The sequence below is a fragment of the Solea solea genome, chromosome 3 (genome assembly GCF_958295425.1).
Source record: "Solea solea chromosome 3, fSolSol10.1, whole genome shotgun sequence".
Lineage (NCBI taxonomy): Eukaryota > Metazoa > Chordata > Actinopteri > Pleuronectiformes > Soleidae > Solea > Solea solea.
In genome coordinates, this window is record NC_081136.1 from 29,420,074 (window position 1) to 29,446,137 (window position 26,064).

General features: G+C 39.3%; 1 long non-coding RNA gene across 1 annotated transcript in view; it reads right to left on the bottom strand.

The window, feature by feature from the left end:
* The window catches only part of LOC131457135 (uncharacterized), a 160,633-nt gene that overhangs the window by 133,326 nt on the left and 1,243 nt on the right, over positions 1–26,064 (bottom strand). Inside the window, exons 2-4 of the long non-coding RNA XR_009239985.1 lie at positions 25,184–25,282; positions 23,386–23,555; positions 11,366–11,467 (exon numbers count right to left, since the gene is read on the bottom strand). This is a non-coding gene — a long non-coding RNA (uncharacterized LOC131457135). The remainder of the gene's footprint in view (positions 1–11,365; positions 11,468–23,385; positions 23,556–25,183; positions 25,283–26,064) is intronic.

A 26,064-nucleotide genomic window follows, 5' to 3' on the forward strand; every position in this document is an offset into this window, starting at 1 on the left:
GACTGGGAGAGTAGCGCATGATGAAGGGCGTCATTTGGAGCCATGGATGTGTGGCAGCTTGAGACCACGCGATTGTCTTCTATAGCAAAAGTTAATATCTGAGATCTGAGATATGCATGCGCACATAACATAAGCGAGCACACCTGTGGCCAAACATGCAAAAAATACACAGGGAGTAAACCACAAAGAAGTGAAAATACACCTGCACAGAGATGCCCTGCTCAAATGTAATCTTTGTTTTAAGACCACATGCGTTGAGACAATTTCTCAGAGGAGATTGTGTTCAGTCATCGCAAAATTGACTGATCAATCTTAACTGCCCTTGGTACAAAAAAACAGATGTTTTTCCTCTCCTCTCCATAGGGCCGCTGCAAAACGAGTTCATCCTTATCCTCCACCAGCTGCACTCAAACTTATATCCAGTCTCATTTGTCCCTTTTTTTTCTCTTTGTGTTTTACATTTATGCCCAGAAGTGTCAAAATCAAAGGTCTCCTCTAATGGTGCTAATGTGAAATCATCAGTTGGCGTTAACTAATGATGTGGCACAAATTAAGAATAATTATCAAACTTTTTGCTCTCAATGTGTCAAAGCAGTGGCCTAGTTGTTTCGTCATTGTCACTGGCAATGTCAGCGTGATGGAGGCTGTCCTTAAGTGTGTGAGCATGAGGAGGGTCAGGGAGGGAGAGAGAGAGTTCTAAAATAGGCTTTTAAGCATTTTACAGATCATTCACTGACCACACTGTGCTGCCCAAACATTTAATGAATGCTCTCAGGCTCCAGCCATGCAGGAACTTTTATCTACGTAACTGGCAGTAACAACATGCTGAGGGTTGACAGGGTAAGTGGTTTGATGAATACATTTAAAAAGGTGGTGAAGATTGTGAGGCTTTTTTTTTAGATGGCTATTACATGTTATCTTTACCAGATAAAACACATATGACCCTCAGAATCCAGCCTAAGCACACATTACAAATCAGGTATTGCATATTCTTACAAAAAGCTGTTAAAGTCCTACCAACACTGCATACAGATTGCAGCTTAACTTGAGGCTAAATTCGAATGTCAAACCATAAAGAAAAATCTAAAAATGTAACCACTGTAGCATTCCCAAGAGACAGTGTTACTACGGGAGTGTTGTGCCCTCTCAGAAGAGGGACAAACTGAAAAAGAAACATCTCACAGATCTTTCCTGAGTTTGTGTTTGATAAATCAGCAACGTGTACAAGTGAAGCCATAGTGTGTTCATGGAACAGGGGGCTGTTGCACGAAAGTCTGGAATATCTTAACCTATGCTTCCAAGTTTATCCTGGTTTTACACGAGCATCAAATCAAGATGAGAAGGCGTGGCTTGGTCCGAGCAGGTGTAACTTATTATAGTAAGATCACAGTCACGGCTCTTTGAAGTAGACCCTGAGGTCGATCACAGATTTACTGTTGCGGAAATGGATGCGTGACGCCAAGTGAGCAGCAGCTTAGAGTGGAATCTCATGAACAGGTGAAACAGAACACGCCTGGCAGTACCGACAGAGCTCATTTGAGCAAAATAACTGTAAACTGTAATAGGAGTTTTGTCACGTAACAAAACAGAGGTGTCCTATAAATAAAACCTCGGAAAGCAGCCGTTTTTATTTGTTTTTGCAGCTTAGAGCCAGAAGAAGGCGCTAAGGTACTCTGTGTACAGTTTTTGAAGACTTGTTGTCTGCATTTTAACGCTTACAGTCGGGAAAGTGCAGTGAATCGTGACTTTTACATTTCTCACATCTCCATTTTAATATAAGAAAATGCTGCTTGCAAAAATAATGAAGGAAAAAAAAACACACAAAACATCCCCGCCAGATCGTCTGTGGCGAGTTCACGGCTCCATGCTGTGCGATGCTGAATTTTATATACCATCGTCGGATAATCGATACATCTCATGCCAGCAGTTGTCAGGAATCGCCTGAAAGGTCTGAGATGTTCTGAATGTTCTGAAACACTCTCTCGCCCGTCACAAAGTATCACAGCTTCATCAATTACAACAGGAACACTGGTGTGACAGAGACACTGATGCACACTTCTAATCATCTCTACATTACTACATGTCATTTAGCCGACGCTTTTATCCAAAGCGACTTACAATGGAATTGAGTACAATCAGCCAGGGGCGGAGTCGAACTTGCGATCATGATGTCTTTCGCACACAGGGTACCGGTCTTAACCACTGAGCCACTCCACCCCATCATCTCAACACCTTAAATATTGCATAAAAAAATGTTTTGATCAAATCTCTGACAGCAATATTGAATCACATGTCATCACTGTAATGAAACGGAGGTAAAATAAATCCAGAGGGTCACGAGTAAGTGTAAATCATGTTGATTTCTGATCAGAGTGACAGCTGACTGAACGATTTTGAGCAGCAGGATTAACAAATCCTAAAATCACCATGGTAATTTATGCGCCCCTGCTTTCGTACAACTGACTCAAGGCGTTCAGGATAGCTGACATATCCCGGCTTAATCCCTCATCCCATTTCCTGTGCAGAGATCAGGCATGACATGACCACAAACTGTGCAGATGAATAAAAATTTCTGGGTGTAACAAGTTAAATTAACTGTTTTGTTTTTAGTGATTCTTACAATGTTTTGAAACAGTAGTTTTATTTTTATTTTGCACTTGCTTGAACAAAAGATGTGTGTTGACTTCCACAGTGCTGATTACATTACCTGTGGTCAGAGCAAAGCAGTGCTATTAATTTTCCCAACCACTTCTCAACTTATGAAAAACATCATTAGCTCACAGGCTTCTGTACCATTTTTTTTTTATCATTGTAAGTTGTAAGGAAAGGCAAATAATGGGAAAAGGAGGTTCTTTTCTAAAAATGCTCATGACCACTAATCTTCGGTAAGTGCTGCAAATTCTCCTGCAAATGTGTCGCCTGTTTTATCGGCAACAACCTGCCGGAGATCTATATTTGACAGCAAGTATTCAGTGGCCTTGAGGAGGAACACATGTGGGTAGTTTGAGAGCCATTATAAGGTTTTTAGGTGACAGGAGGTGGGATGCCATTAAAGCAGAAGCCCACTGAGCTGTGCAGTAAGTCGATGGCCAGGGGCTTTTGTGTCAAACGGCTTGGCTTATTCACCCTGTCCCTCTACCACTTTGCTCGGCTGCTATTAGCACTGATTGTTCTCCTCCCACTACAAAAATCTCTGTATCACACAGCTCCTTTCACCACCAACTATGAACGCCCCAATTTCTCTCAACAAAATCCCTTTGTAATGCAAAGCTTCATGTTTGGAAAAGTACTGTATATACATATAAACTTGTCCAAAGGGAGGGAGTCTTCACACAACTTGAAAAACAAAAGCTGGAATGCAGCTCGAGTAACGATGGAACGCTGTAGTGTACGTTAATGCTGCAGCAGCACTGTCCCTGGTACTGAAGGACCTTGTGTCCTCTGTTTATATGTACAACTAATATTTTATTAGTAGTCTTTATGATGGCCTACGTTTCATTGGATTTGTTATAAATGTGGAAATGGATCTTTCATGGTTTATGTATTTTATTCCTTTGGTTACATAGTGCTCGGTTATATCTTTTATCTATCTAATATCACACCATCCAGGCACACACGTTTGCACAGCATTAATAATGAGCACCCTCATTAACAAAATGTATTCTTTTTTTTTAACGAGGGCCACATTTCGTAATGTGAAAATCTCACGAGGGCCGTGATTGGCCCGCGGGCTGGACTTTGGACATGCCTGCCTCAACCTAACCTTAACCATCACAATTAAATGCCTGACCAAAACCCAATTCCAACCTGAACCCTAAAACTAAGTCTTAACCCCCAAAAAGCCCTTTAAAGATTTGAGGACCAGGTAAAATGTCCTCACTTCGTATTGTTTATACGATTTTTGGACCTCACAAAAAACACAAATGTTTGCACAGCTATTCTTCTTAGAAGACTGCATCAAATTCCACTCATATACACATACATATACACATATTTATACATATACACACACCTAAATCTTCAGTAGGTGAACCAAGCCTTATTCATTTACAGTGTCCTTTAAAGTTGGGAGCACTGACAAAAATGTACACTCTTCTAAAAACGTCCTTGCTCCATAAGGTCTATAACTCAAACTGGTCCATGCGTAGACGTAGACACACACACACACACACCTATTGTATCTGGGAGAGATGAAATCTGCAATCTGTGCACACTGGCCCTCTTGTACTAAATATTTCATTGACAATAAACATTGGTTTGATTGATGTGAGGCTGAGTCAGTCAGAAAAGAAGGACGAAAGAGGCAAAAAAAAAAAAAAACGGAGCAGATCTGATTCTTCTCATTATGTTGCTAGGATCAGAGGTCAGTGAGTGCTTGATATTAGAATGCTTTTTGAATTTTCCACATTAGAGTCCAGCCTTGTGTGCAATGAGAACCTGTGACTGGTAAGGCTTGCCATGTTAAAGTTATTATGGTGCTGAATCCAAAAGGCCAAGCTGTCTCCCCTCCAATGAGAAATTTAATTACAGCAATCAGAATCTCGAGAATTACCCATAACGACTTCAGTTAATCCACATTTTCTCTTCATATATGAAGAGACATGGCTTTGCAAACCCCTGAACAGCCCCTATTATTCAATGAGCATCTTAATAAAGCCCTTTTCCCCCCCAAAACTGTCTATAAACAGGCCAAAAGACAATTTCTCCGAGACAAAAAACGCTGAGCGATCTCACTTCTCCTGTTGTCATGGTCATTCTTAAACCGAGAATGAAATCCCTTTCTCGCTCAAAAAACAAAAGTAAGACTCATGAATAAAATATACGGAAAAATAGGATTATACCTCAAGAGCCACAACATATTAATAAAAACCTTTGCATTCATCTGCAACTTTGGGTTAATCTCCTAAGGCTGGCCACAACTGAAGTTTTAATTAAATCCTTAAGGGGTGGCACTTTTTCTGCCAGGGGAAGACAAAAACTGTGCAAAACATAAAGTCCTGACATAATGACATGAATATTTGCTAAGCATCAAAGCGAACCGCATGACTGGTAAAAGAAAGTGGCATCGTTGGTGTGCAACCAACCAATCCCTAAACCCTGCAGTGACCGCTGCTAAAGTTTAAAACTGTTCTGGGCTTGAGAACGATGTGGCACATATTTTGACAGCTACATTACACTACACTAATGCTAAAATTCATCAAAGTCAGTCTCTTGCTGGTTTTTGTTTTTGACACCAGATTATTCGTTTTTAATTTTTAAAAGGAGTTCAATAAAGTTGCACGTCCCAGGTAACAAGTCTAAATTTTCACCAGCTGATTATAGGAGTGGTACATTTGTAATACCTTATAATAAATACAAATACTATACAATATATAAACACTGGGTGGTTTGTAAAGTTTGGGACAAGTATGATGCATTTCATGAAAAGCAGCTCACGAAAACACATTCATTTTTCACAACTAACAACCTCACAACACCTTTGCTGCCCTTTGATTATGTGTTATGTTGATAAATTGCCCCTATAATGCTAGCTAGCTGTGAGGAGTTAAAACATCCATTTAACCTTTGACTGACTACATAACCATCAGTATATCTGCTGTTTAATGGTCCCTAGTGGCACACCCTGCGATAAATATACACTTCAGATCTTTGGGTAACATTGGGTCTTAAGCTAAAGAGATTAAGCATGAGCAGAGAATATGGTTTGTATATATTAGAACAGGCAAAGGCAAAGACATTAATATTTTAGTTCCTGCTCCCACACAAATAGATAACATGAAAGTGCATTTTACACAACATTAATTATTAATAGACACATTTTGTCCAGTCATATCACAACACTGTTAAGAATAAGATAATAGACCCTCTTCATACGAAGGACGATGTAAGATTACCGTACTCTATTAGTATTCATGAATAAGGGGTATTGTAAAAAAGGCAGAGAAAGTCACTTTGGTCAGTAAATATTAATCTTAAGATATGTAGCGAACAAATAAACAAGAGAAGAGCAAGGCATAGTGTATCATGGAAGGTTAGGTCTGAATGGAGTGCCTAATAACGGATGTTGTGTACCATCATCCATCTCCATCTGCTGTAATGACAAGGCTACTATGAGAGCGGTGTAATTGAATGTGAAGACGTACCGGGTCTCCTCCAATACACAGACACAAAGGGATAAGAGGGGGACCACCTCTGCCTCGTACAGTCTCTTGTACAGCGCAAGACCTCTTTTAACGGATACATGTTTGGGCGTGCGCAACTACGTGCAAGCAATCTCTGTGCAAGTGTCCATCGTTGCGTTGTGTTTCCATTTGTGGTGAACACACCTGACAGATGAGAAAGATAAGGCTCAGTGTCCACCGGGGACCAATTTCCGCAGTCTATTCCAAAGGCCTGTTCATTACCGCGGGCAAGAGGGAACAATAGTCCACAGCCCGCCAACTGCATTTTCTTCCATTTTCTCCCATTCTCTCCCCGTCCCTCCCGAAACACAACAGAGCGCCACCTCGACTTCCCACAGTGCACCACTGTACGCCTGTGAAACAGAGATTGTTTGCAGTGGGCTCTCCAAGGTTTCAAAGCTGTCACCGCTGCCTTGAATGTTTACTCTCTCCCACTATTTTTCATCTGTCATGTTTCTGAGAGTGAAAATAAACCTGAGACTTTGGTTTGTTTGTTTTTTTTTTTAGTTATTTTCATAGTGTTGCGAGATTTTCAAGTTGGCACTGGAGAGTAGGAAGAGTGTGAGACAAAGACAATTGCATCGGTACAAGCTGAATTTTAAAGATAATACACCAAGAAAGCTGCAAATTGAACTTGAATGTCTGTATGTTTCTCTGTTGCTCATGCATAAATATCTGCATATGCGATACAATGAATATTTCATTTAAAAAAAATATGACACCAAACAAATTAATCCTGAAAACACGTCTGTGGCTGAGAGCGGGACACCAAGCAGCGAAGCAGGAGACAGGACCTGTATTTCGAGGGGGAGACATAAGTAAAATTAGATGGCTGATGTACAAAAACGATACTATATCACGCCAACATATCCAGCATATGATGGATCCATGCGGAAAATGAGATCTCATTCCACATTTCTTGCAACACTTGTTCTTAGCGTGCAGGAATACAGACAAATAGAAGCATCAGATGGAAATTGATCCTTTGCACAAATCAGTTTTACAGGCAGCTCACAGATGGGTGTGTTCACAGCGGCATGCCGAATAAATCAGGTTTGTAATGGCCTGACTGCAGGCGTGACAAAAAGAGGCACTGAGCACCACATAGGCTCATGGAGCGACGAGTGAGAGTTTTTGTGAGTCGGAAGCTGCCTCTTTAAAATGAAGGCTATTCATAAAGTGAGGCTTTTCTCTGGAGATCATTGGGTTTCCTTGAACAGTTTGCTTTTTAGAGTGAATATCAATGATGACTGGGAATTACAATCTGTACTCGAACATGTTTAAAAATGAAACGCTCAAAAGGAAGCACATTTCTCAACTCTTAGAATTAAAATTCATGCATCTGCTGTGTTGTGACACAGATGGAATGCAAGTGGGTCTGACTGCCAGGCCTCATTGCAATTTAAAAATGTTTTACTTTGTGATTAAAAAAGGCTGCAGAAAAAAAACATTTTTCAACCCATGTCAAATAGGATGAAGTATTATGATATCATCTTGTTTTACATGCAGTTTCCGGACTGGTGATAGTAATGGGAAATGTGTTAAAACAGAAATAATATTAAGTCATGTCCAGGTAAAAGCTTGAGAAAAATGATTGAAATATCTGAGAATGTTGAAATTAATTCACCCTTACATTCCACATACTTCCCATTTATACTACGAAGAGATGACTTGAAGATTGTTATTAGAAATATATTACTAGCCCGTGTACAAAATTATTACCTCACCATTACCACATTTTTACTGTCCTGTAATGTAAAGAGTCACCTCTGCACCTCCTCTGAGCTCTGTTTACGGCCTTACACAGAATTACTGATCCGCTCACAGGAGGCTTTGGCCAATTACTGGACAGTTTAGTGAGAGGAGGGAGTTCACGTTGGTCTTTTTTTTTCTAAATCTACGCTGGATAGAGGAATCATTGCTACAACAACTGCCGAGCTGCAAAGGAACTAAAAAAGAAAGAAAAAAAAGGGAAAGTGTCAAAAAGAGAGTGGGAAAATAAATGCAAATAATATGTCAATACTGGGAATATGAGAGCGTCAGACTGTGCTCATCTGATGAGGAGCTCAGGAGACAGATACAATCCCAGAGGGTTAGCATTTTAATATCCCAGGGATGAGACTTAAGCATCAACTATGTTTGTAGCAACCATGCCCACTGCCGCTTAAAGCAAAGCATAGGTTTTTCACAGTCTAACAGCGTCTCAGCTCCTGTATGTGTGTTCACATTACCATGTTACCATCTCATGTCGACACAAGCACAGAGCTGGAGCTACATCCGCTTCAGTGCCGACTGAAATCCTGACCGAGTTCTGTCTCAACTTTCTTTCACCTTTCAACCAAATTACTGTCATCGTGTTGAATGGCAGATATGGGGGGGGGGGAACTAATACACATCAGGAAAATTAGTATGCCCTCGGCACAGTCAGTGCACTTTGTCAGAAGAAGTGATGCAAGAGAGGATAAATGTTGCAGTCCCCACAGTCACCACCACCACCCTCCCTCTCAACATCCCCCCCACACAGCGGCACACTGCCCCCTCTGGGCAATGTAATGGTAATGGAGATTAAATACTTGAAACCAGTTACTTTTTGAGTGATTTATCCAGACCTGCAGTTATTTGGGCAACTCTAGAGCTCCTCGGCTCTGACAGACGACACAATTAGCAAGCAGAGCACTGCTGTTCGGGCAACTCCCATCACAAATCAACCAAATGATACACTGCGTGTGAGATGTTTATGTTGGATCAGTCAAATGAGATGGAAGAGGTAACAGTTAAAAACTGAAAAAAAAAAAAAAAAAAAAAAAAAAAAAAAAAAAAAAAAAAAAAAAAAAAAGGTGCTGTAATTTGGATTTGGATTCAAACTAAAATTTAAATTTTGAGTTTCATCTGCTCAAATTTTGTGAACAAAGTCAAAACTACCTCACTTTAAACAAGGTAACATCACAGCAGCGGAGTACATTCCCAGTAATTAAATGACCTAAATTACTCAAAAAGTTGTCCACCCTCTCCATCCCAATAGTGGGCAGTGTGAACAATAAATATCTGTCAGGAAGAACATAGATTTGGATGTATTGCTGTTAAATGCTGTTGATGAGACTGGAGTTAAGCACCTGTTTGATCTTGTGATGTTTAATTAGAATAACATTTTTTCCTTTTGGCTCCTTCAACTGACATTTTGGCCAGAACCCTGCTGTTTAGCAGTATTAAGCACTGCTTTGACATGACCTACATTACAAAATTACAAAACATCAGATGCTTTCTGACAACCAAAGAGCAAATGTCATGCAGTACACAGTTGAATCTCACAGGGTTATGAATTTTTATAATTTTTTTTCCTTAAAATGGAGGATCAGTGAGGAGGGTGAATGGGGTGATGTCTCCCTTCAAATTACTATTGGACCCTTGCCACCGCTTTCCTTACAAGAATGGAGAGCAGAACAGAAAGTGGAAAGGTTATAAAAGAGTGAATGTGGTTGTTAAAAACAATGAAATGTATCCGTAAAGTGCACTTGACAAGTTTTTTTTTCCCTCCCAGTAAGTGCTTCAGAAAGAAAAAAGGTTATGAATTAAAAAGAAAAGAGTGCAGAAAACAACAAACAAGCACGTTGTATATGATGTGGGCCAATTATTGTGTGTGTGTGTGTGTGTGTGTGTGTGTGTGTACTGCTCCAGTTTCTTTGCATAACCAAATGTTAATGTGTCTTAACTCAGCAGCTTATTACAGAAATGGAACAATTTGTCCTGGGAAATATTGTAAACGCTTTGCGGGTGAAATGAGAATTCGGGGTCAAAACAATTCGGAGATATTATATGTAAAAAGGTTGAATGAAACTGAGCGTACATTTAGCTGATTGGGACAATTTTAGAGCTTGCAGTCCGATACAAAAAACAACAATATTTGTGTTAATGGTAGATATGCAAGGGCACAAAAATAGTTTCATACATGTACATGTTTATGGCTTCATGGGGGAAAAGGTGCATACAAAGACCCTAAAAACAGAGTTTCATTTATCTCGGGAGTCGGGACCAAGTCCCTTGGCTAGATTCTTTGTTTGTAGAAGACAAATTATCCACTGTATCAGAGGTAATGTGCTGCAGTTTGTCACAGTGAGAGTTTTATTTTATGATTGATAACTCTGAACTAAAGAGCAAACTTCTTTGTTTTTAAAAAGAAAACAAGGTCAAGCAGTCAATCTCTAACGTATGTTGATAAATTAGTAAGTAGGTTAACTTATTTCAGCACACAAAAGCAACGGTCTAAAAGCAACTTCACAAAACACTGGGCATTAAGCTGTACCAGCAAGACGGGGACATGATTTGGTTCATTCTGACAGCTTAAGTCTCACAGCTGTGGCCAATTTTAAAATTTATTTTTACACCGAGCAAGAACAATGGGTCCAACTTCCAGAATAGACAAGATATTGATTCACAGCCAGTCTGGGCAACAGGAACCAGTTTTTCAGTGACCAACAACTTGTGCGCTGTCTTCAGATTAACTTAACAGAAATCCTGAACTTCATTAATCTTGAATCCAACATAAACAACAAAAAAAGTCCTAAAAATGAAAAATATAGATTTTCTTCACAACTGCTCAAACTCCACTACAGTTGCAAAACAGACCGAGAGGTATGATTGCTTTACCCACTCAAAAAGTGGCCTGGATTGTAAGTCTGATGGCACAGTTAGGAAAGTTTTGTGACATCCTCTCTTTTAGGAAAATGTTATTCATATATGCAGCCTGATTGTCAAATAACTTATTTGTACAATCCATCAGTTTCTGCGGGAGAGAAGTGCACTTTCTGTTAGGACTGAACACTTTTTCAATTTCACGGGGTGTCTTTTTGTTTCCAGTGAAGACGAGTAGTTTCTTGTGACATTTATAGCAACAGCTGGCTTTGTTTTCTAAACCGTCTCAGAGTGCCTTTCGAAAAAATGTTTTTCTAGTGTAAACATGTCCATCAGTTCAGCAGTCGGAGTCCGTAAATGTTGTGAGAGTTAAGACAAGATACCACTGACAGCTTGACAGTGGTTTTGTTAGGCTTGTGGTGTGAATCAAGGCTAAAAGTATTGAATTAGACTCGTGTCAACACTTTTCACAAAGCGAAAGTAGCCACAGGCTTGGAGTCGCTTATAATTAGATGTATCTAACGTTTGTCAGATTATAAACGTTAAATACTTACAATTCTGTTGTCTGATGTCCACGGGGGAAACTTGGGAACGAGTTCCAGACAGTCCATTGAGCGGTCGCTCCAAAACTCAGTAGCCAATCAGCAGGCGGCTTCCTAAGGCAGACAAAAAACAATGGCGCAAAGAACAAATCAGGGAGTGTAAAGAACCAATGTATTTTCAAACAATAACATACATCTTTGAATGATTAAATGGCTATTTTATTTGCTTCTTAACAAGTGTTGATTGCTCCTTAATAAGTGTTGTTTGCTTCTTGAAATGTGTTGTTTGAAAATACTGACACAAATCTAATTCCATATAAAAGATGCGGCAAAAAAAGTGAAAGTTAAATTTCCCCCACAAAAAAAAAAACACTTGCCCTCTCCACTGATGCATGAAATGGTGAGGACAGACTGAATCAGAGCACTGGAGGTAATTCAATACCTGCTTGTTTGCCTGCTGGTGTCATGGGTCCGAACAGGTATTGGGCACTCGACATGAGAATGTGCCGAGTTAACCTCATGTATACATATGTGACTTCTGAAAGCAGAGGACCGTGAGGGATATTTCTTGGTTGGAAGAGGGAAAGTATTCATTGGATAAATACTCCTAGGAGTAGATCTAACCTAATGGATCGGTTCAGTTCCCCTAAACTGGGGAGAGAAAAACTAACACTTGCTCTTTGTGATTTGGACACTATTAGAATACTAAAAATCCTGAGAGTCCAAACACAACTAAACATTTATTCTGTCTTCCTGTAAAACACAGATGAGGTGGGCTGCTTGCGTTGTTTTTCTTTTTGACTTGGCTCACTCTGCACTCATCCCAAGCTTAACTAGCACTGGTTCTATGTAGGTCAGCCTAAGGGGCCTGTTTGTGGTTAGTTTTTGTCAGTGCACTTGCATGAATTGTGTGGTTGGCCTACCTGGCACGGCGCACACAATCCCTGAGGACCTTGGTGTGTGCAGATATGTGTGTGTCTGCGTGCTCGTATCACTCCAGCTGTCTCCTCACATCTACCAATTCTCTGACGACTGAACTTCACAGTGAAGGGCTTCACCCATTCGATTCAAACAATGCATCTCGAGACAGGAGAAAGCCAGCAGCTGATGCTTATGGTCAATAATGCATTCTACCACCAGCAAAATGGGAGAAAGCACTAAACCTAGAGATATCACAAGAAGATTGGTGTTCTGCATTGAGTGGCCAACATACATACATCCACAAGTTTTAAGAGTATCTGGTTGGAAAAAATTTAACCTATTCTTCAGTACACCAGTAAATTATTCAAATCACTGGAACAATGCTGGCGATCATTCCCATATCTTCTGGACATGCCCAAAAAATCCAAACTTTCTGGGGTAACATGTCTTACTATAGGAAAGACTTAGGGATACAAGATTCCCACTGATGTTATGGTCTTATTTAATTGTGTTTTGAAATATGGTATAATTGTAAAGGAAAACAGGCATTTGTGTGAAATCTTACTAATGGCTTAAAAAAATAAATCAATTATATATTAAGAAATGGTATAAAACTGAGTCCCCTAGTCTCAGTCAATGGATGGAGAGGGTGAAAGAAATGTATTCACTGGAAAAGATGACTTTATGTCTGAGGTCTAAGGCAGCAAGCTTTCACAGAAAATGCGAGAAATGGACTTACTATATCAAAAGAAACGAGGACGCTACGAACTAAACAGGACAATTAGAGTCACTGGACAAGGTGTATCGCAATTTTACCAACAGGAGGAACCCCTGATGTTTTTGTTTGTCTTGAATGGTTTGTGTTTTACTTGTCACTGGAAAAATTAAATAAAAAGCAATAAAAAAAACAAGCCAATCAGAGATGGCAGACTTAACCCCATTCATGCAACAAGCCTCTGTCGGCCTACATGTGGAGTAGACTCTGTGGCACAACAGTAGAGTGTCGGACTGCAGATCAAAAGGTTGTGTCATCGAATCCATGTCAGGCTCTTGGGCGACATGTGTCTTTCACAAATTCTAACAAGTCTGTCTCTGTTGCTCATATTGCAAGCAAGTATAGAAGCACCAAAAACAATACTTCAGGTAACTTTTACTCAAAGTTAAAAAAAAGGAGCTTGTTTAAAATTAAACTTGAGTAAATTTGTTGTACTTTTGCTTGTATTTAAGTAAAATGTGATCAAAATAGTGGTACTTTAACTTGAGTAGAATATTTCAGTGCCCTTTCCACCTCTGCCTTTGACCCCTTTGTTTATTTCAAGGTTTAGCTGTAACTGCAGAAGAGCTGCCAAGGTCCTTGCCAATGTAGCCAGACTGTGAGAGTTTTAAAAATAAAAATAAAAATAATCCTGACAGTGTGGTCTGACTTTCACATGTTTGGGGTCAACAGCTGCCCATCATTAGTTTTTAGATGGATTTAGAACACATATTGGTAATAATCTTTTATTGCATTAAACAAAATGAGCTGTTAATCTGTCCTTGAGAGCAGGGATGGGCTAAGACTGGTAGAGAAAGAGAGAAAAATAGGGCTATAAATTACAGTAAAACATGACAACTTTCTCTACAGATGTCTTGGGGGTTTAGTGGATAAAGAAAGCCAACTACCCACACACACACACACCCAACCCTCTGCTCCTCTCCATGTAGCTGTGTTTGCAAGAAAGTGCTATAGTTTTTACATAAGTATACAACTGCCAACACGCCCTCGCATACGTGTGAACTTGTGACTTCTCAAAACCTTTTAAATTATTCCTGTAAAGGAAGTGTTAACAGAGAGATACAAGTGTGGAAGTGACATTGGGGTAATTAACTGCCATATTTTCAGCTTCACAAGGGAAACAACACCTGTAAGGGAAAGGCAAGTAGTGTTAAATCAACCTAACAGTATACAGACGGGATCACACGGAATCACCATCACAATGAACCTGCGTCAAAGTAGCACACAGTGCATGCAGCAATGAAAATTACTACCGTTTAATGCAATGTACTCGTTTATGCATTATATGTTAATGCTACCTGCATTTCATTTTTAAATTTGATTGGCATCTTTGATTAATGTTTGCCTGAGGATTAGAGTTAAGGTTTAACAAACCTAAACTGATTAATATGGAAGAGTATTAGGGACACATGTTAAAAAAAAAATAAAAAAACCCAGCATGAATTCTGAGAATAGTCAGATTTTTAAACTTTAATCTCAGAATTTTTTTTTTTTTTTTTTTACATATGGCCCTAATAATCTTCCGTAGATTAACAACAAGTGTTAACAAGCATTTGTATTAAGTTTTTTTTTTTTTTTTTTACTGCCACAAACTATATTAATTGGTCTATATGGCATTGTTTCCATGTACTAATTAGCACCAAGCTTAGATTAGGGTGGTTTGTATGATCTCATAAATATGGTACACATAATATACTGTGTATATATATATATATATATATATATATATATATATATATATATATAAAATAGAGTAGATATTATAGAGAAAAAAAAATCAATTTCTCTAATGGGAGTCAATGTGTTTGTTTTTTGACACAGTTCCAAAATATTGCATTACTGTCTATATCTCTTCCTTTCTTCATCTATGTTGTGTGGCTCCTTCTCTATTTCAACATCCAAGACAACAACCCATCTCCAGACTTTCATTACATAGAATGTATTCCATTTAATTCTGTCTGACTTATGACCATCAAATATCTTTAATGATGTATTATGAATGTTACAATTATGGCTTTATTCATCAAATGAGTAGAAAGAGCTGCTTGTGCAGTTGCAATGTGTCACGGTAAAAACATCCAGCCAAGAAAACATGTAGTTCATGTTACGTCACTGCAAATATCTAACCAATTTCCTGATTAAGTCACTTCTATCTGCAACCGTTGACATTAAATCATTCCAGTGCTTTTAAAGCATAGAAAGTGTTTTTTTACAGAAAAGTATTGATTCATGGATTCAGCAGTAGACCTTTTAGTTTTGTGTTACTATAAAGGAGTCTTTTAAGGTCATATGTTGAGTAGTTAGCAGTGAGGATGCAGGTTATTAAGTTTTCCTCCGATAACTCTCGATTATGACATTGTTGCAAAAAAAATATAGGCACAGCACAGCGGAGTTTGCTACAATGTTCTGCTCTCTACAGTTTCATCTGTTTTGATTTGCCTTTCCAGCAGTTCTATAAGATGTTTTCTGAGACAAGCAAAAAGAAAGAAAGAATCAAACGATTTGTGTTTAACTTTACAAGTTATGGAATTCATATTCTACTCACAGTAAAATAACCATTTTCACCAGGTACACTGAACTTACTGTGAATATAGATCTATATAACGTCCAACAAAAACAGGGCTGAAAAAGGGAAGAATTACAATGTGCTACATTTGAAGCAATTATGACATTTTGATGCAGAGGCTGTGCTAAATAATTGAGTTTCATTACTCAAAAGGTTTCTGCTCTTCTGCCCAGATACCAAAACCGGGGCAACACACTCTTCACGACAAAATCTAGGAAAGTAATACATTTCAAAAGATTTATGTGATATTTTTTTCTCCATCCATCGGAAGAGGGGAAAACCTAAAAATCAAAATACAGTGTATTACACAGCAGTTGCACATTGATAAATGCAGGTGTAATAAATTACTCCGAGCCTATTGAAATCTGACACACTGTGAAATCTACATCATTAACGATAACTGCTCACAGCAGGACCTGGACACAAAGACAAATTCCATCTGATATTTCCTCTAAATTGAAGCTCACCAGTCTTTAAAAGCGGCAGATGCGGCAGGCTGTGAATAAAAGAGGTAAAAACGATTCTTTTCTGAACACAACATGTGGTGTGGTATGACATGTCTTTCACTTTCCTGCAACAATCAAATCTGAGAGCGGCGATGGCAACAAGCATCCAAAAGCCTGCTGTGTCAATGTCCCTCACAGAAAAAGGGGCATGCTGCTTTCTGAGAATCTATGATGCCTTTGCCGAACAACACGCATAATAAATCAACTGCTGAAAGATGAAAAATGTCAGCTTTTTGAGGAGGATGAAAGGGAGATTTCAAGGTGGAGTTGTCGAGATTGTCGTGGAAAATGGCAGGGAGGAAGAGGGTCACACCAACAACCTTTACATTTAGAGTTTACATGATTCTGTGCATATTTGCTTTCCTCATACTATCCACACACTACACAGTACGTTCTGGACAACTAAGAGTTGCTCAACATTGCTTTAAAATGCAAGTTCACTGCTATGATGAAATATGGAACATAACATTTAACATTTAAAAAGGTTAGCAGGGAAATAGGCATGTTGTCCCAAGGAGAACGCGTATGGCACAGACTCGTATCTACTTTGTGATGCAAGTGTTGTTTAACTGCATATTTTAAGAGTTTGACGCAGTTAGGGCTTACACAGGCTTAATGTTCAGTGACAATCCCCAGGAGATAGACTGAGGGGCGAGATTATAAGAAAATTATAAAAACCTGAGTAACACTCTGCAGGAAAGCATATGGTGTTCAAACAAAAGGTGAGGAGCAAAATGTCATCAAGAGATAAGATGAAAAAAAAAAAAGTCTGATTACACAATGTATTTGCCCTCAAAAAAAAAGTAGACTTGCCAAAAATCAGACAAGGCCCTGGCAAAGTGTGGTTAGATCCAGCACAATTAGCATCTGTTGTTTGCCGTCAAAGCACTGAAAACCCAGAGAAGCAGTGGTGTGCATAAGACAAACCAATGTGCAATCTCACATCTCGTGTGTTAGAATAAAACCTTCAGTAGGATCCGTCCTGTTCTATTCCGGGTAGAGAGCCGAGTATTCCCATCTGACACCATATTCCCTGCTGTACATATTCCAGAGTCTGCTCAGATCGCAGAGGCCATGGTTCCCTCTGTGATTTGTCTTTGAATCACGCTGGAGTTTATATTGACACATGCTCACAACACAAAGAAGACTACTAATATCTGTGCATTCATTATGACAAAATGATAGCTAAACACGCACTTAACCAAACCATGCATTCATTTACAAGACTTGCCACTTTGCACTCGAGTTTGGTTGATGTGCATGAAATGAATAGACACTTAGCTGTGAAATACCACACGTTCCTCATGGGCACCGTAAGGCTGCATCTCTTCCATGCAATGCTCTCGCCAATATGGTTATTTCACACACACAACACAGGTGTACACCCAGGACTTGTGCGCACACACTCACTCAGGTCATTATGGGAATGCTGTAATCACATCATACTGCACATACCAGTCAACCCGCCCCATGGGCTCATGTCGCTTCACTGTATGAAGAGCAGTGCTCAGGACGGGGGGGTGCATTTTCTTTTATTGCCCTGCCAAGAGATGTCATTGCACTATCACTATCAATGAGACCTCTGCTGTTGTCACTCATCATAGTTTATTATAGTGCGACTGCCAACACTAGAGTGTATTACCCTCATCCCTCGCTGGTGAAAACATCAAGACCAGACCACATGAAAGAATGACCAGCAGGTGCATTTCATTATATCCTAGAGCATCAAGCAGAACCGTATAGTTGGATGCCTCTTAACACAATCACAAAGCACATATACAGTACCTATCTGTGCATGATACGTAGGTGCATAGGCTTAAATTGCATGTGTGCATTTTACTGTGGCAATGTGGGAAATCACATGCACATAAATTGTACATTCAATGGCCACTTCTTTAGATATTATGTGTAAAGTGTTCACCGTGTCCATCTGCTTTAAGGTCTGACATGTTGCTTGGTTATAACAAGTGGTCATTTGAGTATAGTCCATAGCAGTTGGAACAAGGAAAGTGGGCATAAAGGGATGGAGAAAATAATTTTCAAGGATCAGATCAGTGCTGCACTAATCTAATTGCCATTTAGACTAAAATGGATTTCCGTAGGAAGGACCCCCCCCACCTCAGGGCTTCCACAACCTATACTCATCGTTCAGACCCCATGGCTTTATCAATGGGAGCCAAAGGCCAGGCTGATGTTTGTAAGGGTGTTAATTAGCTTAGTGTCGGACCATACTACGTAGGAGCCTCTCCAAATCAATCCGGTCACTGAGACCCACTCAACAGGGTCGCCTGTCTCAGTTACTGACTGAGCAGAGGAAGTAGTAGTAGGTTCTCTCTTTGGATTCTATGTTTTTTGTTTCGTTTTTTTTTTTTTTCCATAGGAGCTCTCAAAACAAGGCAACCCAGGTGGGTTTCTTTACTCATAGAAATATTACCCTTAAATCTCTGCAGTTATATGCAGGCTGTCGAGGGTGATGATAATCTAAGTGGTAAACAAACAGAAGAAATCTACAAAGAGACAAAAAAAAAATAAAAAATCCAGGCCCTCCGAGCTGGATTCTAATCTTACCAGGCAGCTTGCTGTACTGTAAATATGTCCCACTTGGTGGGAAACAGTGTAAAAGGCAGCTAGCAGCTGGTGCTTAGCGGGATCCTGCTGGCCCAAGCCCACAGCCGCCCCGGTTCACTGATGAAGACAGATGGATTGGGCCACAGCCCCGACGCAGGAAACGCACCCCCGAGCCGATAGATTAGAGCCAAGCTTCCGATGGAGCCCCGATACCATGCTGAGGAAGAGAGAGCAGACTGGGCAGAGAGCTAATGCTCCATACACAGGCACATCTATCCATGAACTCTTGAACCGGGAGATGATATAGAATTGGGGTCGACTGAATGTCAATGGTTGAGTGAAACAGTGCATGGAGGAAGTGCAAATTCCGGAAATCTCAAGATCATCATCAAGACATCATGAAAGTTAAGGGCAGGTAAATAAACGGCATCCCATCCATTCAGCTAAATTTAAGTGCAGAACAACCATTAGTGCTTTACCTAATGACCCATCAATGACGGGTTTACTGTCAAGATCATTCTGACCTCCAGTAAATTGATGCAGTTGGCCAGTAACATTCTTGTGCTAGGTGTATGCTCATCTGCTCCAGTTAGAAAGGTTGTCAAGTTGAAATGCCACTAATAGAAATACAAAAAAAAAGGATAAAATATATCCTATATCTTTTCATACACATATATATATATACATATATATATACACATATATATATATATACATATATATATATATATACACACATATACATACATACATACATACACATATATATATATATATATATATATAAAATTTTATTAACATCCATTCACCATTTCATACACAGCCAAGGATGATGTGATGGCTATAAACCATTTTTGTGGGATTAGATGAAATTAAGTAACACAGTAACAATACTCTTAGATTTTGGACACACTATGAACAAACATGCGTTTCAAGGAACCTTTTCTTGGAAACATGGCAACATTCCCAACTATTTTGCTGAGACAAACTGACTGCGAATGCCTGAGCTGGTGTGAGCCTGAGTGGTCATGGGAGGGTTGACCATTGAACATGAAGCCCTGCATGCAGTGTTACAGTTGTCTCACATGCACCTCAGATCGACTAAGTGTGATAATTAAGACTGCAGCACATTAACAGATGGCTGCAGCTTCACACTGGGGGTGAGCAGGAGTGAAAATGCCTGGTATGCAAGTTACAGCACACCAGACTGCCCTAAAATCTAAAACCCACAGAAAAGATGATATTCCAAGCTCTCTATAAGCACTGGCTGCCAGCCAAACAGCTAACAACTCATTTTAGAGGAGCCAACTCCTACATACATAACTGTGCAAAAGCCACCATTAGATTTGCTGTTATAGCAATGCTATAATACTCATGGAGGATAATTATCACTCAGTTTATTGGAAAAAATCCAGAAAATATGTGAAACATATGCCGATATAAAAAAAACAAAAAAGAAAGCAGCTACAGGTTAAGTGTTAAGCATTTAGTGGGACCAACCCTTACACCTGAACAATAGCACGACCCCTGAGACTTTTGCACTGTGGCTATTTATAATATTGCTAATACAATTGTTTTGACTGTTTTGATCAAACATGCCCATCTGTCTTAATCAGCCCCATTGCCACCTTCTGAGAGACATAATTAACAAAATATTTCATAATTAAAAAAATTAAATGAGATTTAATTAAACTATATTTTACACATCGGTTTTCCATCATACCTGCTCCCTGCATGAATTGGTTTCATTTCATTCATTCATTCATTCATTCATTCATTCATTCATTCATTCTCTTCCACCTATGATTTTGGTTCTAATTTCAAATGTGGTGAGGAATATCACAAGGTGAAAGTGTTGACATGTCAAATGTAAATGAGTATTGTTCTCAGTTATTAGCACAAATGTGTTTTGTTCTATAAAAAAAAATCAGGCTAGAGGAATAATAAACTAAGTATGATCTAATGAATCTGAAGACAGATGGTTTTGATTGGTAAATAAAAAAAGGCAGACCTGTTGCAAATAGCATTTCATTTTATTTTTTATAATAACTGGAATGTGCGAGATGTTTTTTTTTTTATCTATTGAGTAAATATTGTGAAGCATAAAACATTTGCAATCATGGCCGAGAATGAACATTCATTAAAAAATATCTTGTAGGTTTATTGATCGAGTGAGCTACAGGGCAGGTCTGCTCAATGTGTTTTACTTCCAACTTCCCAGTTTCATTCTGCCCGTCTGTTGTTTAGCTCTGCCCAATCCAAATAAGATAAGAAGTTAATAGGAACCTCAGAGAACACAGAAGAGAAAACAGTAGGTACGATTCAAGCCACATACAATTTGATGACACAACCAGGAAAATCAATAGGAATTCATTGTGAGAAACCCCCTCTGAGCTTCACAGCCAGAATAAAAGAACAATTCCATGCCGTCTAGCTGGAGCAGTAATAGCCCAGGAAAGATATTGTCCTGCAGGAATCAAACCCTGCATGTTCAAACAGTGAATTATCCTTCCCACGGCTTACCCCCTGCTGCCAGCCTCCTTCATCACATACCCGCGCACCAAATTCTGACAGTGGCGTCTGTTGAAACACCATTTATTACTTGGGGGCAGTTGAAAACAAGCAGCAAAATGAAAAATTTTGCAGAAAGGAACATAAACAAAAGTGCTTGTGTTGTTCGTTTGGCAGCCTTCTTAGCTGCTTTTGGTGAACTTTGCACATGGAGTCAGAGCCACTTTGCAAATTCCAGGGAGATGCAAGCTGTTGCTGCTCGTTTCCCAGCTACTCTCAGCTCTGATTTGAAGGTCAGTAAAACTTCACATCACATGCTCGCGTATAACAAAGCTGAACGTAAACCATATTGACAGAACCATGTACAAAGGAAGTTCCACTACTGATGGATTTTGCTTCCCATTTTATAATGCTACAACTCATTCTAAATGCTTTTAATTTGTCAACAAAAGCTCTTATTTATATATTTTATTTCGGTATTGTAGATTCAGCGAAAATTGGAGTACTGCATACAAAACAAATGTATGTATACTAGAGGTGGAACGGTTGACGCAGGGTTTCAGCATATGATTTAAGTACTTGAGCCGCGATATAATATTCCATCCCGCCGTCACTTCAGCAACACAGTGATTCCTGTACTTTATGAAGAGACATGACGAATTGTCAAAGAATTGTTTCAGTTTTTGCAAGATATGTCCTTAAGAATATCTGATAAAAAAATCTAATTATTAGGCTATAGATCTGATACATGGTATGGTATGAGTGTAAAAAAACTAGAAAACTGTGACCCCAAAGCCGTGATATGAACCGAACTGTGGATTTTGTGAACCGTTCCACCCCTAATATATACACAACCATACAGTCAACAGTGTGTGTACAATTTAGATTGCATATTAGTTTGAAGTTAAAGTGCATAGTTACATTCAAACCATTGCCAAATGGTACACGTGACTGTGTTTTTCTCAGTACAGTGTTCAGATCTCATGTCATCCAGCAAAACTCTCATTATGCACACAGGAAGGGATTTGTTAAAGTCAAGACAGACAGAGGCAACAGCGTGCTAGTAAAGCGAGACAGCTACACACAGGTTGGAGTATGATTTAAAATAAATAAATAAATAAATAAATAAATAAATAAATAAATAAATAAATAAATGGAAGTGTCCATGAAAAGTTTCAGAGAATTTAACTAAAACTGAAAACTCAAACGTTTAAATAAAATCTCTTGACTAGTATTATTGATGACCTAACTAACAGTTCAGTAGTGGCAGTATTGCTTGAAAGAGACCATTTTCAGATGAAGGATGCAGCATACAAATGTAACATAAACAAAATTCACCAAATTGTTAGGCACTGCAGTTTTAAATATACAATATCATACGAAACCCCACCACACCAACTTACTATGATTACTTGTGTGCAATATGTATACAATATCCACAGGCCTGGGTATGCTTAAACAAACTGTGTGTGTATCTTCACACAGGCAATCTGAATAATCCTCCCCAGCAGCTAGGCACTATCCTGCTACAATACCATGCCGTGAGAAACACCGTCCTTACATTATGAATGTTTCTATTTCTACACACCACAGACATCGAAAATATGATCAAATATTTCAATTAGACAAATAATGTGTAATGTGCAGGTATCAAAAGCAGTGCAAATTTTGCAGGATATTAGAGGCTTAATACAGAACCACACATTTGACAAAAGTATTCATCCTGAAAAATTGGCTCAGTTATCTGGTATTCCAAAATAATTTCCATCTACATGTGAAAGAAAAGCAGGGAGTGAGCGAGCAACCTTGTCTTTCACTCTTATGAAAGTTCTAGTCTCAAATACAATAGCCGATGATTTGTTTCAATTATCTAACTTTCCTCTCAAGGCAATTTCCCATTATGCTTTCTAAATGGTATTATTATACAAGTTAGTCCGGTTTGAACTCTGGTTTATCCCAACAGGCATACTTCTCTCCACACTTACTGTACCATGCCATCCTCACAGCTATAATGGAACAACTAAGCTGATGTTTAACTCAGCAGATGTTCAGAAAATCTCACCTGACCTTATGTTTATTCACACGTGTAGGAGAAACAAGAACAGCAAAACCGCCCAGGCGGTGCCAAGGTGAAGAGCCTCACATTCAGAGGATAAGGGCCGAGTGACAGTGAGAGGTTGGATACCTTTTTACATGGCTGCCCTGATGCAAGTCTTAATGCAGAGGCCCTCTGGTCTTGTCGTGCAGAGTACAGCACCATGGAGGAAAGAATGGAAGCCCGGGTGGAAATCCTTTGGTGGGTGTCAGAGCTCAGTAAACAGGGTCACCATTTGCTATCCTCCAGAGGATGACTCACTGGAGAGAATATGGGGTATATGAAAGACGATGAGAGTGCTGCAGCAGTAGGATTCAATTAAAAAAAAATCTCAAGAGGCAAGGCTGTAGCATATAGAGGTTACGAATTTTTTACTCATTCATTTTACAACATAATTTCTGCCAACTCTCAGGTTAAAGCAGTTGTATAATTTTTACCATCATCTAGCAATTCATGCATATACTATGAATGTATTATTTTGATCATACTTATCATTTAAGCAATATAAAGAGATTGCCACAGGAGTTGTTTAGGGCTGCAAAATATGTCATGCTACTATGACAGGAAAACAGATGTTTGTGTGTGTGGAATAAAGTATAATTTATACAATTATAATTAATATAGCTACCCTAGAGACAGCAAAGCATGATTTCAAGTGTATGACAAGGACATACTACTGGTATGCATTTGCGCTCAAGACAACAGTCCATAGCAGTTGGAACAAGGAAAGTGGGCATAAAGGGATGGGGAAAATAATTTTCAAGGATCAGATCAGTGCTGCAATAATCTAATTGCCATTTAGACTAAAATTGATTTCCGTAGGAAGGACCCCCAACCTCTGGGCTTCCACAACCTATACTCATCGTTCAGAGCCCATGGCTTTATCAATGGGAGCCAAAGGCCAGGCTGATGTTTATAAGGGCGTTAATTAGCTTAGTGTCAGACCATACTAAGTAGGAGCCCCTCCAAATCAATCCAGTCACTGAGACCCACTCAACAGGGTCGCATGTCTCGGTTACTGACTGAGCAGAGGAAGTAGTAGTAGGTTCTCTCTTTGGATTCTGTTTTTCTTTTTTTTTTCATAGGACTTCTCAAAACAAGGTAACCCAGGTGGGTTTCTTTACTCATAGAAATATTATCCTTAAATCTCTGCAGTTATATGCAGGCTGTCGAGGGTGACGATAATCTAAGTAGTAAACAAACAGAAGAAATCTACAAAGAGAAAAAAAAAAAAATCCAGGCCCTCCGAGCTGGATTCTAATCTTGCCAGGCCTCTGGTCTTGTCATGCAGAGTACAGCACCACGGAGGAAAGAATGGAAGCCTGGGTGGGTGTCAGAGCTCAGTAAACAGGGTTATTTAATTCAATAACTTCCATTTAAGTAGTTTAAGTGCACCAATTATTGACTTGTGCCTTCCTTTTGTTTGTTTGTATAAATTGGGGATATAAATAAAACACTTATCACCTATCTGGAAAATACTTAAATGAATTTCCCAAGTGATGTGAGAGATGTTTTAAAGTCATGTCATTTCTCGCCACATGGTTAAATAAAGGTTGAACTCTATGCTATACCTTCCCTGTCACAGATTGAGAGAAATAATGAGGAATATACTGTATAAGGTACATCACTTCTATGAATATATATTCCTCCTTATAGACACAAACCTTTTTTTTTTTTCCTGTGCTCCACTACATCATTCAAGTCATTTGAAGCTAACTCCTCATTCAGCTGAGGCAATGGTTTCTATTGAGGACAAAAAAATTAAACTCTATTCATCCTGCCATTAAACACAACCTGGAGTATTTGAAGCCTTCAGGTGAAAATCTAACCGTGCTATGTTGAAAACAAGAGAGCAAGTACAGGAGTGGAGCAGACAGATAAAACGCACCATCTATTCTTGCGAGTTTCTCTTTGAAACTTCTCTTCAGTGTGCCTCTTAGATGGAGGTTCTTTGCTCCCTGCAGAGCTGCTCCAGCTTCTCTTCTCCCTGGAGAGATTTGCAGAGTGAGACAAACACCTTGGGTTTCTCTGAGGCTGTGTGTTCTCCAAAATTCGCCCTAGGCAACTTTAAATTAATACCTAGCATTGCATTCCCCCTGATAATTATGTATCATCACCCATGAATGCTATAAATGGAGGATGTTTAGTGCTTGTACAACGGGGCTAGACTGTAGACCTGCATGGCGCTGTTTATCATAAATGCTGTATCTTTCAGAAATGTGCAGAGTGACTTCACAATTACAGGGAACTCAGCGGGTTCATAATATTTACATATTATTACAGTTCAGCAATTCCCAGCAGTGGGTCCCATTGTTAAAGTGGAAGCTATCTTTGCCCCCGAATGCAAAATGTCACTGTCTGGGATCAGCAGAAATTTGTTGCCTGCTTAACTCTCTCCTGTCCTTTAACCAGGACAGGCTTTGTTCGCTGCTAGTACAAGCAAAATGCAGCTCCTCTCTCGATAATAGGCAGACTGACAAGCCCACGGAGGTTTGTAACTGACAACAATTCTCCCGAGCTCACTGACTGGTGGAGACATGTCTTCCCCATCACTGTAGAATCCTCCCTCTGCTGCAAAGACACTCTGCGATTAGGCTGGAATTCACTCCTGACATGATAATTGCTGTCAAATTAGAGCCAACCACCAACAATTAAGATGAATGATGACAGGTGAACGGTGCTCATCTGCCAAACACCAGGCTATGCACATGGTATGTTTTTAAGCAACAGGGAATATACACAATATACACACACACAGCACAATAAACA